General features: G+C 42.8%; 1 protein-coding gene across 2 annotated transcripts in view; it reads right to left on the minus strand.

Moving 5' to 3' along the window:
• Positions 1-13,929, minus strand: part of GRIN2B (glutamate ionotropic receptor NMDA type subunit 2B) — a 214,690-nt gene that overhangs the window by 185,830 nt on the left and 14,931 nt on the right. Inside the window, exon 1 of one of the 2 annotated variants that reach the window (XM_085047957.1) lies at positions 9,666-10,071. The exons of the other annotated variant lie outside the window; for it this stretch is intronic. The gene's annotated coding sequence lies outside the window, so the exon portion shown is untranslated. Of the gene's footprint in view, positions 1-9,665; positions 10,072-13,929 lie in introns of those variants that run through there. 2 annotated transcript variants of the gene reach the window in all.

Raw genomic sequence — 13,929 nt, forward strand, 5'->3', positions numbered from 1 at the left:
TTCAATCATTTGTATTGCTCAAATCAACTCATTTCTAGAATGAAGGCATTTAGAGGGTTGTTTCTTTATTTAAGTATAATGTAACATTTTAAATTTTCCAAAGCTAACAAAGGTAGAAATATTCTGCTCTGCTATAGTGAGTTTCAGACCAAGTTACTCACCACCATCCAATACTCCAGCAACAGGAATACTGCTCTTCCTAAGAATTCTACAGGTCCAGGGCATGTGGTTGAGTCAGTGCACCGGCACCAACAAGCTACAAACTGCATGAGCCCAGTAGCTACCATCCAAAAAAAAAGAATAAATAGATATCAATAAATACATAAGTGGAAAGCCATGACAAATCTAGGGAAAAATCAATATGCTCCATACTTGTTTCAGACAGGACATGGGATTTTACTGTATCCAAAACCCTATATCACAAAAAGCATCTGCAAATCTAACACTGGCTGCGGAGCCTTGGAAGTCTGGGATGACAGCTTCACAGATAAGACAGCACTGAGATCTTCTCTAGGCACAGATCTTGAAGATCTTTCGATAGATTCACCAGCATAAATCTCCCATCATATTCCTCTTTCTGTATTTCTGGCTGCTTTGCTTTCCCTCTTGCAGCTGTTCAAGAAGCTGACTTCATCAGAATATGTTTTGTGAAGTGCTTTTCTGCTCTGTAGGGTGCTTTTGCTTGCTTGCTTTCAGTAAGTGCCAAACCACTGAAGAATGCCAATGCTAGAGCTCTGAAAGCCAAGACCAAGTAAAGAGTACGTATGATTCTACGGCATCATCAACTGAAAAGTGGCATCTCACAAGCACAAAAGAAAGTGTGACTTTTGAATATAGCTGTACAGTGTTCATCAACCCAGCTCGCAGCACAAGTAGACTGACTGACTTGCTCATGGGCTCTGACAAATCCTGCTACTGCTTAAGGCTTGTCCAAGCCCAGCTTGCCAGGCTCATGAGAAGGCACTGTGAGCAGCTGGCAAGGCAGAAGGAGACCTGTGCCTGCATTTCCCACTCCACTGACAGCCTGACATGCTATCCTCAACCAGCAATGATGGTGGGCTTGCCAGACCACTGAACTGCTGCAGAACAAAACTGCTGGGGCAAGGAAGGAACAACTTTACTGACCACAGCTCTGGATTAACAGCATAAAAGCCAATTCATGGTAAAGGCAGATAGGACAACCCTGATGACCTGCCTCCTATCTTGACCACAAGTTGAGTCTTCCCCCTAGCCTAGGACAGCACAGCCCCACTTGCACACAGTGCTTCAAGCCTTTGCCTTAAAAGGTGCCCTGAAAAGTCTGCAGCAAGAACCTGTTTCTCTGATGCTGGGCTCCCATCACTCTTTGAAATTCCTCTTCAAATTGCCCAGGAACTAGCTATGACACCAGGACACAGTCACTTGTCCTGTAGGGAGCTATGCTGAAGCATTTATTTTATAAATGGCCTTCCAAACAGGTATCACAAAAGAATACATTTAAGATGCTCCTCAAATCACAGACAACAGAGCTATTCACCCAGAGAGACTGGAACCACCAGCTGAGATACTACACCAGCTAATGGCTCTGTTTCTAATCCTCACCTCTTCCTTTCATTTGGGAATGCACTCAGTCTTAAAAGCAGATCAGGAACTTAATATTTCCAGGTATGAAATATTTCTATGTATGAAATAGCCTAGAATGTGAAAGTGGGATTTATAAAAAAAATTTATACAAAAACTTTTTCAAGTACAACTGGATGAGAAATACTGTGATAAGAGCTCTTGCTTCAAATCTTCTCATGCCTGTCAAAATGAGGAGATTTGGAACTGCACACTTTTTTTCTTAGCTAATTAGACTATTTTATTCCTCAAAAAAACATTCACACCAAAGGGGCAAAAAACCCCAACTAATCCACACTTCATTGGAACTAGGTCCTCATTGCATTTTTTATAAGTGTACATTTCCTCCATAATCCCTCCATTGCAAAAGACAAAATTCAAACACATCCATAATCAAATAAAGTATAAACAGAAACATTAATAAACAATACACATAATATGAATAAAAAAACTACAAGAAGCACCACAAGTCTGTCTTGTTCAAAAGCCCAAGAAGCTTTTAGAGACTATAAAATCACATGAAAACTTACTGAAGCAAGATCAGTTTCCCAATGCCTGTGTTGCGTAATAAAGAAGTGTCTAGTGTCACTCCTGGCCATTTACACTCACAACAATTTTCCCAGTCCTCCTGCCCTCCTTGTTATCCAACATTTAGGCTCCTTCTTCATACAGGTCCTGCTTTCCCCCAGGTTCAGCTAGGGGCCACCTTCTTCTAGATCTGCCCTTAGTGACTAAAGGGAATAATTGGCCCCTGTCCTCTCTTTATAACAGTCCTGTACAGATTTGCTATTTGGTGTCCACCCACAGTTATCTTTCCTCTAGACTGAATATGCCTGGCTCTCAGCGCATTTCTTGCAGGATTGTCTACGGTCATCTACCCTAACCCCTTGCTTGCTCACCCTCCAGCCTGAAAATTATCTTTTTAAAAACACTACACCCTGACATGAATGCAACACTACACATTCACAGTCAAAACGACAGGGAAGAAATTGTCTATGAATCCTGCAAATTAGAGAGGGAGAACTTTTGTGGGAACACCACATCCTTTCCATCATTCCCTGGAGAATTCTGGACACTCCTTGTAGCAAAGCTCCAAGAATCTACCATCACTTCCCTGGAAACAGTACTTTACCCTCTGCCACATTTCTCAGCAGGAACTGCGCTGTCTATTCAGCACTTTCTTTTGTTCATTTGCTGCTATTGTTTGGCTACAGCTACTTTTCAGTCTCTGGTTAAGCTCCTACACAACTTCAGTACCAGTGCAGAGCAGGAATCTGACCAACAGCCACTCCAACAGCACTAAACAATCCCTCATTCTGTTTCTCTCCCCTCTCTGTTTACATTCTTAAGCACACTAAGGCAGTCATCACATCTCTCTTTTAATTGTCATTTGGCCAAGCTAAATGTAATTAGTTACTTTAATCTTCCCTCTTAGATCAATCCCTCCAGCATCTTAATCATTTTTGTTGCTCCACTGAATTTGTTCTAATTTGCTGCCATCTTTGGGGCACTAAGCTCTCCAGAAATTAGCCTAGGTACCTCAGACCAGGCACATGAAGAAAACTTAACTAGAAACACACAGAAAACATTTCCTTGCTTGAAGACACAACAGTTCTGTTTATGCAATCCAGAAATCACATCAGCCTCTTTGCTGCCACATTGTACTGTGAGTCTGTATCCCATTTGCTAACCAGTGTAACCCCAGTGTCATTTCTGGCATTACTGCTTTCCAGGGGTGTACCTCTCATCTCTGCTTTCTTACCAAGCACAGTCTGATTTTAACTCCTACTATTCAATTTACTATCCACTCTGCTAATCCCCAAATCCTATTCTGAGGTATGACTGCTTAGCTAGCTATGTATCTCAAATCTCTTTGATTTCCAATGGAAATACTCGCACAAAGCAAAGGCACAGGGTTTGTCATCAGAGTAAAGTCCAGGCACATCCCTAAATTCACAAGACAATATGGATTCTTCACAGACATGTCCCCATCATCAGCCCCTCACCAAAAACCACAAAAGGTTTTAAAGGGCTTCAGTTTGCTTTGGTGGTGACCAATGCTGGGCTGCTGTGCGATGGCTTTGCTGCTCTCCTGGCCCTGGAGAGCCAGGCAAGGCCCCATGACATGAGAGGGAGCAGATGGCACCGAGGCACCAGATGGTACCAAGGTACCACTGCTGGGGTACATTTCTGTACACTGCCTTTCCCTGTGCACACCCTCAAAGTGGCCGTGGCACCTTCCCAACAGTCTGACCATCAGCTTCCTCCAAGCAGTGATGTCTAAGCCTTCCCTCCTCCTTCATCCCAAAGACGGGGGAGGTGGGAGGCTACTTCAAAGCCTTCCTGTGAGACACCACATTTGTGCAAAGCACACCAGATGCTGCCTGAGCATCAAGTAGTCACAGGAGCAGGACCTGGGTGCAGAGTATTTTCTTGGCTGCAGGATGGAAAAAAACCCCTTCCCTCCCCCAAAACTTGTCCTCCCGAAATCTCCTTCAAAATTCTTCCCCTGCCCCTCCAGCTCCCAGACACCAGAGCCTGCAACAGCTCCCAGAGTACTTCAAAGGCACTGAGACACAATGGCTTTGCCTCTCGACCTGCAGGACTGCCCTGGCCCTGAACTGGGGCTCACAGAATGAAGTTCAGTTGAGCTTGTCCAGACCGGAGGAGGAAAGAAAATGGAAGAACAAAGGAAAGGCGGGTGTGGGTAGAGAGCCTGTCCTGGGCAGCACTGATTCACTGCCTCTATGGCTGCTCAGCCCAGTCCAGCTTCTGACAGCCTCAAGGCAGCTGTGGCTCAGCAGTGTCTAAATGAAGGGGGGGGGGGGAGCTTGACACTGTATCTCTAACTGTGCCTGCTCCCCTTCTGCTCTAGGACCCAGATGAAGGACACACATCTACCACACTGAGTGGGTTGTAGCATCAGCTTCCCTCTTCCCAGAAAAGTCCAAAACAAAGGAATGGCAACTGCCTTCCACCCTCTCTCAGTCCTTCATGGTCTAGGTTTTGGCAGGACCAGAATGCAATTTACTGCCAGTGAAAGTCCAACAAGACGTATAAATCTGTCTTCTGGCCAAAACCTATTCTCATAACCCATGTCAGCCCACTTCCTCCTCACCAGCATCAAGAAAAGGTTTTCTGATTAACTTTCCAGACTCAAAGGACAAAAGAAGCTTAGCAAAACTGACGTCACTTGAAAAGCCACAACATGTGTGAATTGGTCAGATTCATGACAGTTATGACAGTTTGCACCATCACAAAGATCTTTATAACAGAATCTGTCTGAGCAGAGAGAGAAAATGAAGTGGGTTGCATAAAAACACAAAACTGTGTCCATCCTTTGTATGTTCAGAGAACACAAGATGGCACAGATGCACACAAACCTCTCCACACTTCACACTTACTTGAAGCCCAAGGGTCCTCCCACAGGAGACTAGTGTGCTTCTAGCTCAAAAGAAAGACCAGAGCTATGTATCTCCCCAAAGCAGAGGAGCTCCATCCAAACCACCTGACCGTATCTCCTGGCACAGATCAAGGATATCCACTTTCTGCCAAATGCTGATCAGCACATACTAGACCAGCTCAACCAGGATGGAGGTGGTCAGCTTGGCTTCACCCAACTGGGTGCTGACTGTGGCCAAGAGAAAGCTTAGTGTGGCTCTTACCATCTTGGTCTAGCACATGACAAGATGATTTTCAGTTACATCTTCTCCAAGCCCTTCAGTTTTGCACTGAGGAACTCCATCCATTTAGAGCACTGCAAGCTCTGCTAAAGGTTCTACAGCCATTCCCAAGTATGTTTTCTGTTTACTGGTGTGAGTGTTTCATGTTTCATCTCCAGTTATAGGAGGCATTGCTTAACATCCTTCTCCCGAGTGACGCTTGCCTTCTCTCTGCATTGCTATTCTGATCTTTCATGGAACATACTATCTCCAGATGATTTTATCCAAGTTCTGTATTTCTTTAGCTGGTGTAATAAATGTGGCATTTCAGTAAAGCCAAGGTTCAAGCTGAGTCTTTTGCACACAAACTCTTTAAACCTCAAGGCTTCAGCTAAATAATACACACAGATTTTTCCTATCCAGGAGGAGCACTGGACCAAATATTGTCCTTTTGCTGCTAAATATTTAGACATCCTATAAGGAAATTTTAAAGGGAATTTAAGTTTTTAATGCTTTTTTTCTCTCCCTCTGGATCTCTGACAATAAAATCAAGTTCCATGATTTTTCCACCAAATTTTGTCCTGTACCTTTTAAACCATTTTATATTACTCTTTCAAAGTAGTTCTGATTATGAGAAAACATACAATTCATTTGCTTTACAAGTCTCAAATTCTGTTCAAATGGAAATTTCAATATGCCAAATACAGTCATTTAAAGCAGTTCTTACCAGAAAGCATTGATTTTTCTCCCCCAGGCATGGTGCATGAGGATTTGGGGGAGGAAGTTCTACATAATCTGATCCCAAAAATGAATGTCAACTAGATTCTATACTTACTGCTGTTTTACACCGGAGGAAAAGCAATACATTACATGATCAAGAATACACCTGAAAACTTACATGGAAAAGAAGTGTTTAAGAATCTGTTGCTATGTTTATAATCATGTCATTTAATGTTCAAGAAACAAAGAAATCATCAAACACAAGGACAAAAAATAGCACCCTTTGTATTAACATCAAGCATTAATGCAGCATTCTTCACAGGCACCAAAAGAGCAGCCTACACAGTACCTCAATAGCTCTTTACATTGTTCCTCCGATGACAAAAGTGAACGAGTTTATAAACAAAAATACTTCAAAATTAAGCTGATTTAAATAAATATCAGAAGTCTTTGTGTTTCGTACCACAGAGCAGACATCCAAAGTCCATCCAATCTGATGCTGAATCCACAACCAAATTCCCATTTCAAAAGGGAGAAGGGAGCCAGTCTCTGGGCTGCAGCTGCACCCTTGTACAGGTACACATTGCAATTTGTCCTGCCACAGTTGCCAAACAGCAGTAGCACAGAAGACCGTCACATCAGAGAAGACACACAGATTTCTATATTACCTCATGCACTTAAAAGGACACAGACTGCCGGGGCAAACCTTCTCTCTAATTTTCTGGTTTGATCTTTATTCTTCATCATGCAAGCAATATTTTCTTAAGAAAGATGTGCCTTGATGGAGATGGACAATGCTTCTAAATGCATGCAGGCAAAAACATACAAAGACATATAATAAAATGTCATTCTTAAATTAGCCCCCTCCTGAGACACAGTGGTGATAGAAGCAGCAAGCCCTGATCATCTCTCCTTAGCCTTCCTGTAGCATCCAGAGAAACAATTCCCTGTGGGGTGCCACAGACCAGGTAATGTCAACAGACCCCATGTGCCAATTTGCCACTCTGGTTTGAAATTAAGGTCTGAGAAAGCCATAGATCGTGGCTCAGCTCGCCTAATGGGACCTTGCCGTTTCTTGCAAATTCAAACCACGTTTGGGAACCACTTACATGGGACACAGAGTGAGGAGTCTCCAGGCCTTCATGTTCAAAAAGAGATGGGCTATCAGGTACCCAGTTTTCTTACAGTGGAAAAATACAAGACCGAGGAACAGGCATTGTATTTTAGATTCCTCATGGAAGGTGACTGTTTTACAAACTGGGTGGTGAAAGAGCAGTAATTTAATACACCTCTTGTCTTTTCTAGCCCCCAACCCCACACATCCTTAAAATGCATACACATAGAACAAAAGAAATAATTAGAAGCTTTAGAAAGCTGTGTAGGCTACTTTCGTAGTCAATAGGGATTTGCTTTTCTAGAGGGAAAGCTGGAGCACATCTATGGGGCTCCTACTCTACACTGCCCTTCGAAGAACCTGGTCTTTCTCCACTGACTCCCTGGTGCTCCTCTGGAAACAAGTCTCCCACAGCTAGTGTTCACTTCTGGAAAAACTTCCCTTTCCATGTAAAAGTCAAATATCTCACCAAGCTTATAAAAGCAAATGTATAATGAACAATGAGAGGGGATATACCAAGGGATATGAACTGCAGGAATTAAAATCCCAAGTGATTTTAAAGATCTGGAGACAATTTTAAAGAGCTACCTGCACATTATAGGAAACTATAAAAATTTTCATTGAAGTAGTAACTCTGATTTGCTGTCACAGAGTCCGTAGTTCTCATCCCTCATTTAAGAGCACTCGCTTGAGGATCAGGTCTTTGTTCCCTGGGAATTCACCTCCTCCTGTCACTTTATTCCCCACCTGGAATCAGCACTGGAGCTTAATGCTAAATGAAACATTTTGTTGTCACTGGGAAAAAACAAATGCATCCAAAGCAAAACAAGAACAAACCTTCACTGACTAATTTGGAGGAAGAATTAGCTCCCATGTCTCCCATGTCTCAGAGGACTCCACTGCCTCTGGGCTACAGAGCCTATGCCTCCATTTCTTTCATGCTGAAATCATTTCTGTTTTTATAAGTAATTACTTTTTATCCGGCCAAAGAAACAAACTACCTCCACAGCCCAGTCGTTAGAGCACTCCCTCTCCAGCACAATGAATAGGCATTTATATAAAGTAAAACAGTTCCAACTGGAAAAGTTCCAACTGAGAAAGCATTACTGCAGAGGACCCAGTAGTCTGAGCCCTCATCTTGGCTAGGACAACCTCAGGGACAAGTCCCCACTTCGAAGTATGCAGAACAAGGATGCGTCACACAAAACCCAGTTAGTTTTCTGCCTACCAGGCTGCTAGCTATTCTTTTCTCTGCTTTTTCATGAAAATGCATCAAACACTCTAATCTCAGTGCAGAACTAGAAAAACCTCTGAATTTTTTTTTTTTGGTGGGGCAGTTAACCCATTTCCAAACCTCTTATGTCAAAAACCTTAATCACCATCTCTAACATCAAAAGCTGAAGTCAGGAATCAGCCTGTCTTAACAAAAAAGTCCTAACAAAACGCAAAACAAACAAACAAAAAAATTATTCACGTGAGGTATGTCATTAACCAACACTCATCTCCTACTATGCATCTCCTGGTTTCTGAAAGTTATTACTCCCTCCAGTAAGAAAAAGCCATTGCACAGAAAGGGTTGTTCATGTAAGACACCGGCTGCGCACATCCAGCTCCTTGCCTCAGAGCACCAAGGTACAAGCACGCAGCTCCTGTAAAGTTCTCTTAGTCCTGAAGTTCAGAAAGCCTTTCAGTCCCTTTACTCTACGTAGAAATGGTGGAAATTAAAAATGGTTACCACACGGCCCTTGCGGCTCTTTCAGAATCCCTGGTTTGAAAGTTTGTGAACTTTTAAACCAGAGATTCAAAGAGCTTTCTGCAAGAGCCACCATATCTTTCAAGGCAGCCATTCCACAGCTACTCTATTTTAATAAGTTAATTAATTTTTCTCTCCTCCTCTTTAGGGTACAGGTGCCCCATCACTTAATGAAATTATTGCAATGTCTTTTCTGAGATTCTGTTTATACTTTTGTGGCATTTATTACTGTTACTTTGAGGTTGAGTCTTATAAGCTTCCTCCCAGAAAGACAGTACTGCAGACCACATCCACACTGATTTTATACTTTGACTTTCAACATTTCAGGACACTATCTATATAATTTCAATTATATATGACAGTCACCTTTTCAGTAATAAATTAGAGGGTAATTTCAAGTTGCACCAAAAACGTGGAGAGCTGAAAGGGAGAGACTATAAGGACAGATTATGTCATTCTGTCGCTTTCATTAGATTCTCCCTTGGGGATTGTCAGCCTCTGATGTTTCAGCTTGCCTCTGCCGAAACACTCGTCTGACAGGAGGGAATCTCCCCTGAGATACTTAGGCCACTGACTACAGCAGACAGAAATAATAGAGAATTATAGAGGAGGAGAGAGAGAGGGGTGCAGAGATATGCAGATCCTTCCCACGTGCTTTCCACACAAGCGTATGCCTACGTGCAAGTAGCCGCGAGTTAGTGCATTCTAGTGCATTTCCCCTGCCACAATGCACTCCAAATGCATTTCTAAGCAAAGCCTTGTGACAGAAATTCTCCAGCAATCCAGCTGTGTACAATTAAACAACATCCTGCTTTACCTGGCACAAAGAGATTTACAGCAGCAACCTTTTCTCCATCCTCCTCCTGGAGCAGCTGGCAACATCCTGACACATTTCCATGCAGCAGTGGAGCCATTCTTCTCACTGCACAGGCTTCAAAGCCACCTGCCTCCAGATGCTGCGAAGAGTTGGGATTGCCCTTGGCTTTAGGCTCCTAGTAGCTCTTCTGCAATTCATTTCCCGGCGGTACTGAATTAGGACCTTCACCTTTCACATGCCAAACAGCCACTGTGTATCTCCCATATCTCATTTCTAGCTGTGAGCACCAGAGTAGCAGAAGTCCCATGTGACATAAGGAAACCACAGTCCCTTGTTACTGCAGACTTCAATCTCTAACGTAGCTGTGCCCCACTGTGTCCTGTTCATGGGCCACACCCAGAGGTAACAACACAGGACCACTGCAGTCTTAAGCTATCATGAGGCTATTATGACTATCACCTGAAAACAATTTTGTGTTCATTAGGCAATCAGCTGTGATGTAGGACATGGCATTTGCATTAGTAAATTATCATCAGGTTTGTGACACCAGATCTTATCTGCCTCAGCTGGCTCCAAGTAGTCATCTCACCTCCTAGTCTGTTTTGAAGTAGTGAACTTAATAAATTTTACATTTGTTTCCTTCTGCAAAATCCTCTAAATTCTTCAGAGTCGTTCATGCAAGAAACTACATCCATGTGAAAGAGTTCTATATATTATATCCCAAGAGTACATGGCAACCCTAACTAAGAGATTAGGAAAAGAAGTTAAATAAAAATGTTAAATCCAAGTATAATAAAAAGGAGAGTGTATTGTGTCATTTCTTCCATTTGTGTCTGAGTGTGTCCTGGACACCTGTATAAAAAATTCCTTATTCCTACAAAAAGAATGCCAGAGGTCAGGATTACATGCTTGTTGCTCCTTTAAAAAACAGTGTAATCCACCAGCAGAGCTGCACCACAGTCACCACTTCTGCTGATGCACAGGAAGATATACACTGGCACAGGCCTTAGGCCACACAGTACATTCCCGCTGCTGGCCCAACTCACAATTTCAAAAACGCCCTTTCAGCCATCTCAGAGGAATCTGTAGTGACCCAAAGCAGGAATATCCCTCACTGAACCCACTGCCAGAGCCACTTATCCGAACCCCAACCAGAAACAGAAAGCTCCTCCAACTCAGAGCACAGAGAGGTATGACTGAAGGCTGACTTAGTGAAGTGATGATACTCAGAAACCACGATGCTCATGGCTACCCATATCCCATTTTATCTTCTGGAAGCAGCAAAGAGGAGTAAACAGAAAGCATTTTTAAGCTGTATCTCATCTTTGCAAGACAAAAGAATGACATCATGAAATAGCAAGGTATGAATCTTCACATTGTTCAGTATGTGATGGCAAGCCTCCCCTCCCCTTGCACTATGAGGTTTCGGCACACTAACTGTTCAAGATGCCGTGATAGTGTAAAGCCTTGCAAACAATGGCCACAGACAGGTGAAGCTCCTGAATGAAAGAGATGTGGTTTCAATCTAAGCAGCCCAATTTATCCCAGGATTCAAGAACTGTGCTTGCAAATGCTAAAGCATCATTAGCACAGGACACGTTTGTGAGCCTCTTTTGCCCAATTCCTATACTAAAGCTCTTGCCATTCCCCTGAACAGTATGAGCTGTCACATCATACCAGAGGTTTTGTAAACGAGGCATCTTTGGGGAGCTCCTGGTACGCGCAAGCTGTGCCACCAGTCGACACCACCATTCTGACTCCTACAGGTACCATATGAAATTTGGAGCACACAGCCAAACCCAATCAGGTTCCCCCAATGGGACAGTCCCTCCCTCCTGCACACAGGACAACTCAACCTCATTATCTTTCTTCCAAAGTTGTTTGGTTAGGCATGCAAATACCGTGATCTGAGGTTCACTGGAGACAGACTTTATTAGATAAGAAATCCTGATAGTTCAGCACCTACATCTAGCTTTAAATATTGTCAGTCGCAGCTAATCTGCCAAATTTATCAGCATCTTACACTGTCACTAAAACATTAGTGCAGTAAACATTTAATTTGATGTTTAATCTGCATTCTCTCTGCTTCATCTTAAAGTCATTTATTTCCTGATCTGTCCTCTGTGACTAATGAGAATAATTGGCCCCTGTCCTCTTTCTGTAACAGTCTTTTATGTATTTGCAGACAGTTACGGATCCACCCACAGTTGTCTTTTCTACAGATTGAGCTTCCCTGGTTCTCTCAACCTTTCTTCACAGGTCTCGTTTTCTCTGCTCTGTGATCATTGTCTTAGTTCACTCCTGTACACTCCCCCCAGTCTTTCCCTGTCTTAGATGTGCTGCCCTCAAACAGAACATAGTTACCTAAGCAGAGCTAAACCACATCCGTAAATAGGTTCTAGACAGATCATTTCACTATTTTGAACAAACGAAAATTGTATACTGAGCTCAAACATGGGCTGGACAGTGGGTTTGGATGAGGATGGTGGGAACTAGACTGCTTCACTTCCTGATCTGTGGTTGAAAACCCAGACTGCAAGTACAGTGAGCAAGAACTGTTTCCATAACTAAACAGCTATCTGCAGACAAAGTAGTGTAGGCTGACTGCTACCCTGAAAACTAATGTAAGAGTTTGTTACATGGACCGTCAATTGGAGGTGAGCTTCTACGTGCCCAACATGCCAGGGATGTGCAGGAGTGGCAGAATAATGTCCCATGGATTATTCAGGCCAGATAACCTGGTCGCTCTGCTCCTGTTTTAGTGGAGGAGCAATCAGCAGAAATAAGCCACCAAACATGAAGATCAAATTCACATTTTTCCCCTTAGAGTGTTTCTTCCCTGTAAATATTTCAGCACAGCCGTGCACACCAATGTTAGTGATACTGTATGTGCTTTGGGAACACAGAAATATCTTCCGTATTCAGAGCTGGCAACTTAACCTTTTACCTGAGCCACATTCAGTGAGTCTTATCAGTTCTGAACCTTCCTTGTGGATGGGGTTTGAGGTAAAGGGCATGAATGTTGCAGAGATGTCAGCCTAGTACCCCTCTCACTTTGAGCCAATAACCGCACTCTCATTCAAAATTTCTCTTTTCCCCCACATTTTTAATCAATTCATCTATATTGATAAATATAGATTCTATATATTGATATAAAACATGGTCTTTGATTGCTTGTGTTAGAAAGGGAAGAGAGTCATCTAGCATACTTTGCAGTCTACAAATACCAGCTGAATTAGGAAGAATGAGCTGGTAGTGAGTCCCAGAACACATACCTTTGCCCTCTTCACTTTTTTAGTAAACCTGAGTATGGAAAAAGAAATATTTTTATTCTCCTCACTTGAAGCATATTCAATGTATGCATAAAAATTTTTAAAATATAAGTTTGTACCTTCTCCTGCCCAGACTCAGTGTTCTCTTCTGTTCTCAAGAAAACACTGAATAAAAGGCAGCCTTGCCTCAAGAGGTCCAAATTAGCCATTGTTTGGATTTACTTGATCACAGCACAGTTTGCACACTGCCTTGTGCCAGGCATTTGTTTCTGAACACATACAGAGGGGATTTTTTTCTCTGCAGTGACCTCAGGCGCATGGAGATATGCTGCTTGGTTTGCACAGATCACCACCTTGCACTTGGTCAACTTTTTCACACACCAGTTCACACTTGAACATCCAATTCTAGCTGGGAGCTTGTGGTTTGCAGCTTGAAGAAGTAATGAGCTCCTGAACAATAAAGGGTGGGTTCATTTAGATTTTTTTTTCCCAACATGAAAGGTAGCTTTAACATTTCAACCGTCAATCTCCTAGTTCCCAGGCACTTAGCACCATGGCAATAATTTTGCTAGAGCAAGCACCAATCCATACCTGCCAGAAACCTCCTTTCTTGTCTTTATATGAACAGACAAGCAAGAAAGGTAGGTCAGAGAGATGGTGAAGCCCATTTTGTGGTTGGAGAAATGGTTTTTTTAGTTCCTGTTACAAGGCACTTCGCTGAAGCAGAAATACAAGGCTCAGAAACGACAAGGCAGTAGTAGCAGGTGGGCCATGCTCAGCTTCAAATATCTTATTTTCCTGACCCCCATTCCACATATTTCAGTGCTGTGATCTTCAAACTGCCATTTCATCTGATGCAGGCAGCAGCGAGTCTGTCTGACTGCAGCAAAGCGACAATTAATAAGTTGACTCACTTTGGTGTAAAGAGTTCTTGCGGATGGGTGGACAGAGAACAGATCAGGGTAATAGCAGATAACTGAATAGCCATGCTT

This window comes from Lichenostomus cassidix, chromosome 1Aa (assembly GCF_008360975.1).
Source record: "Lichenostomus cassidix isolate B80296 chromosome 1Aa, HeHo_3.0, whole genome shotgun sequence".
Lineage (NCBI taxonomy): Eukaryota > Metazoa > Chordata > Aves > Passeriformes > Meliphagidae > Lichenostomus > Lichenostomus cassidix.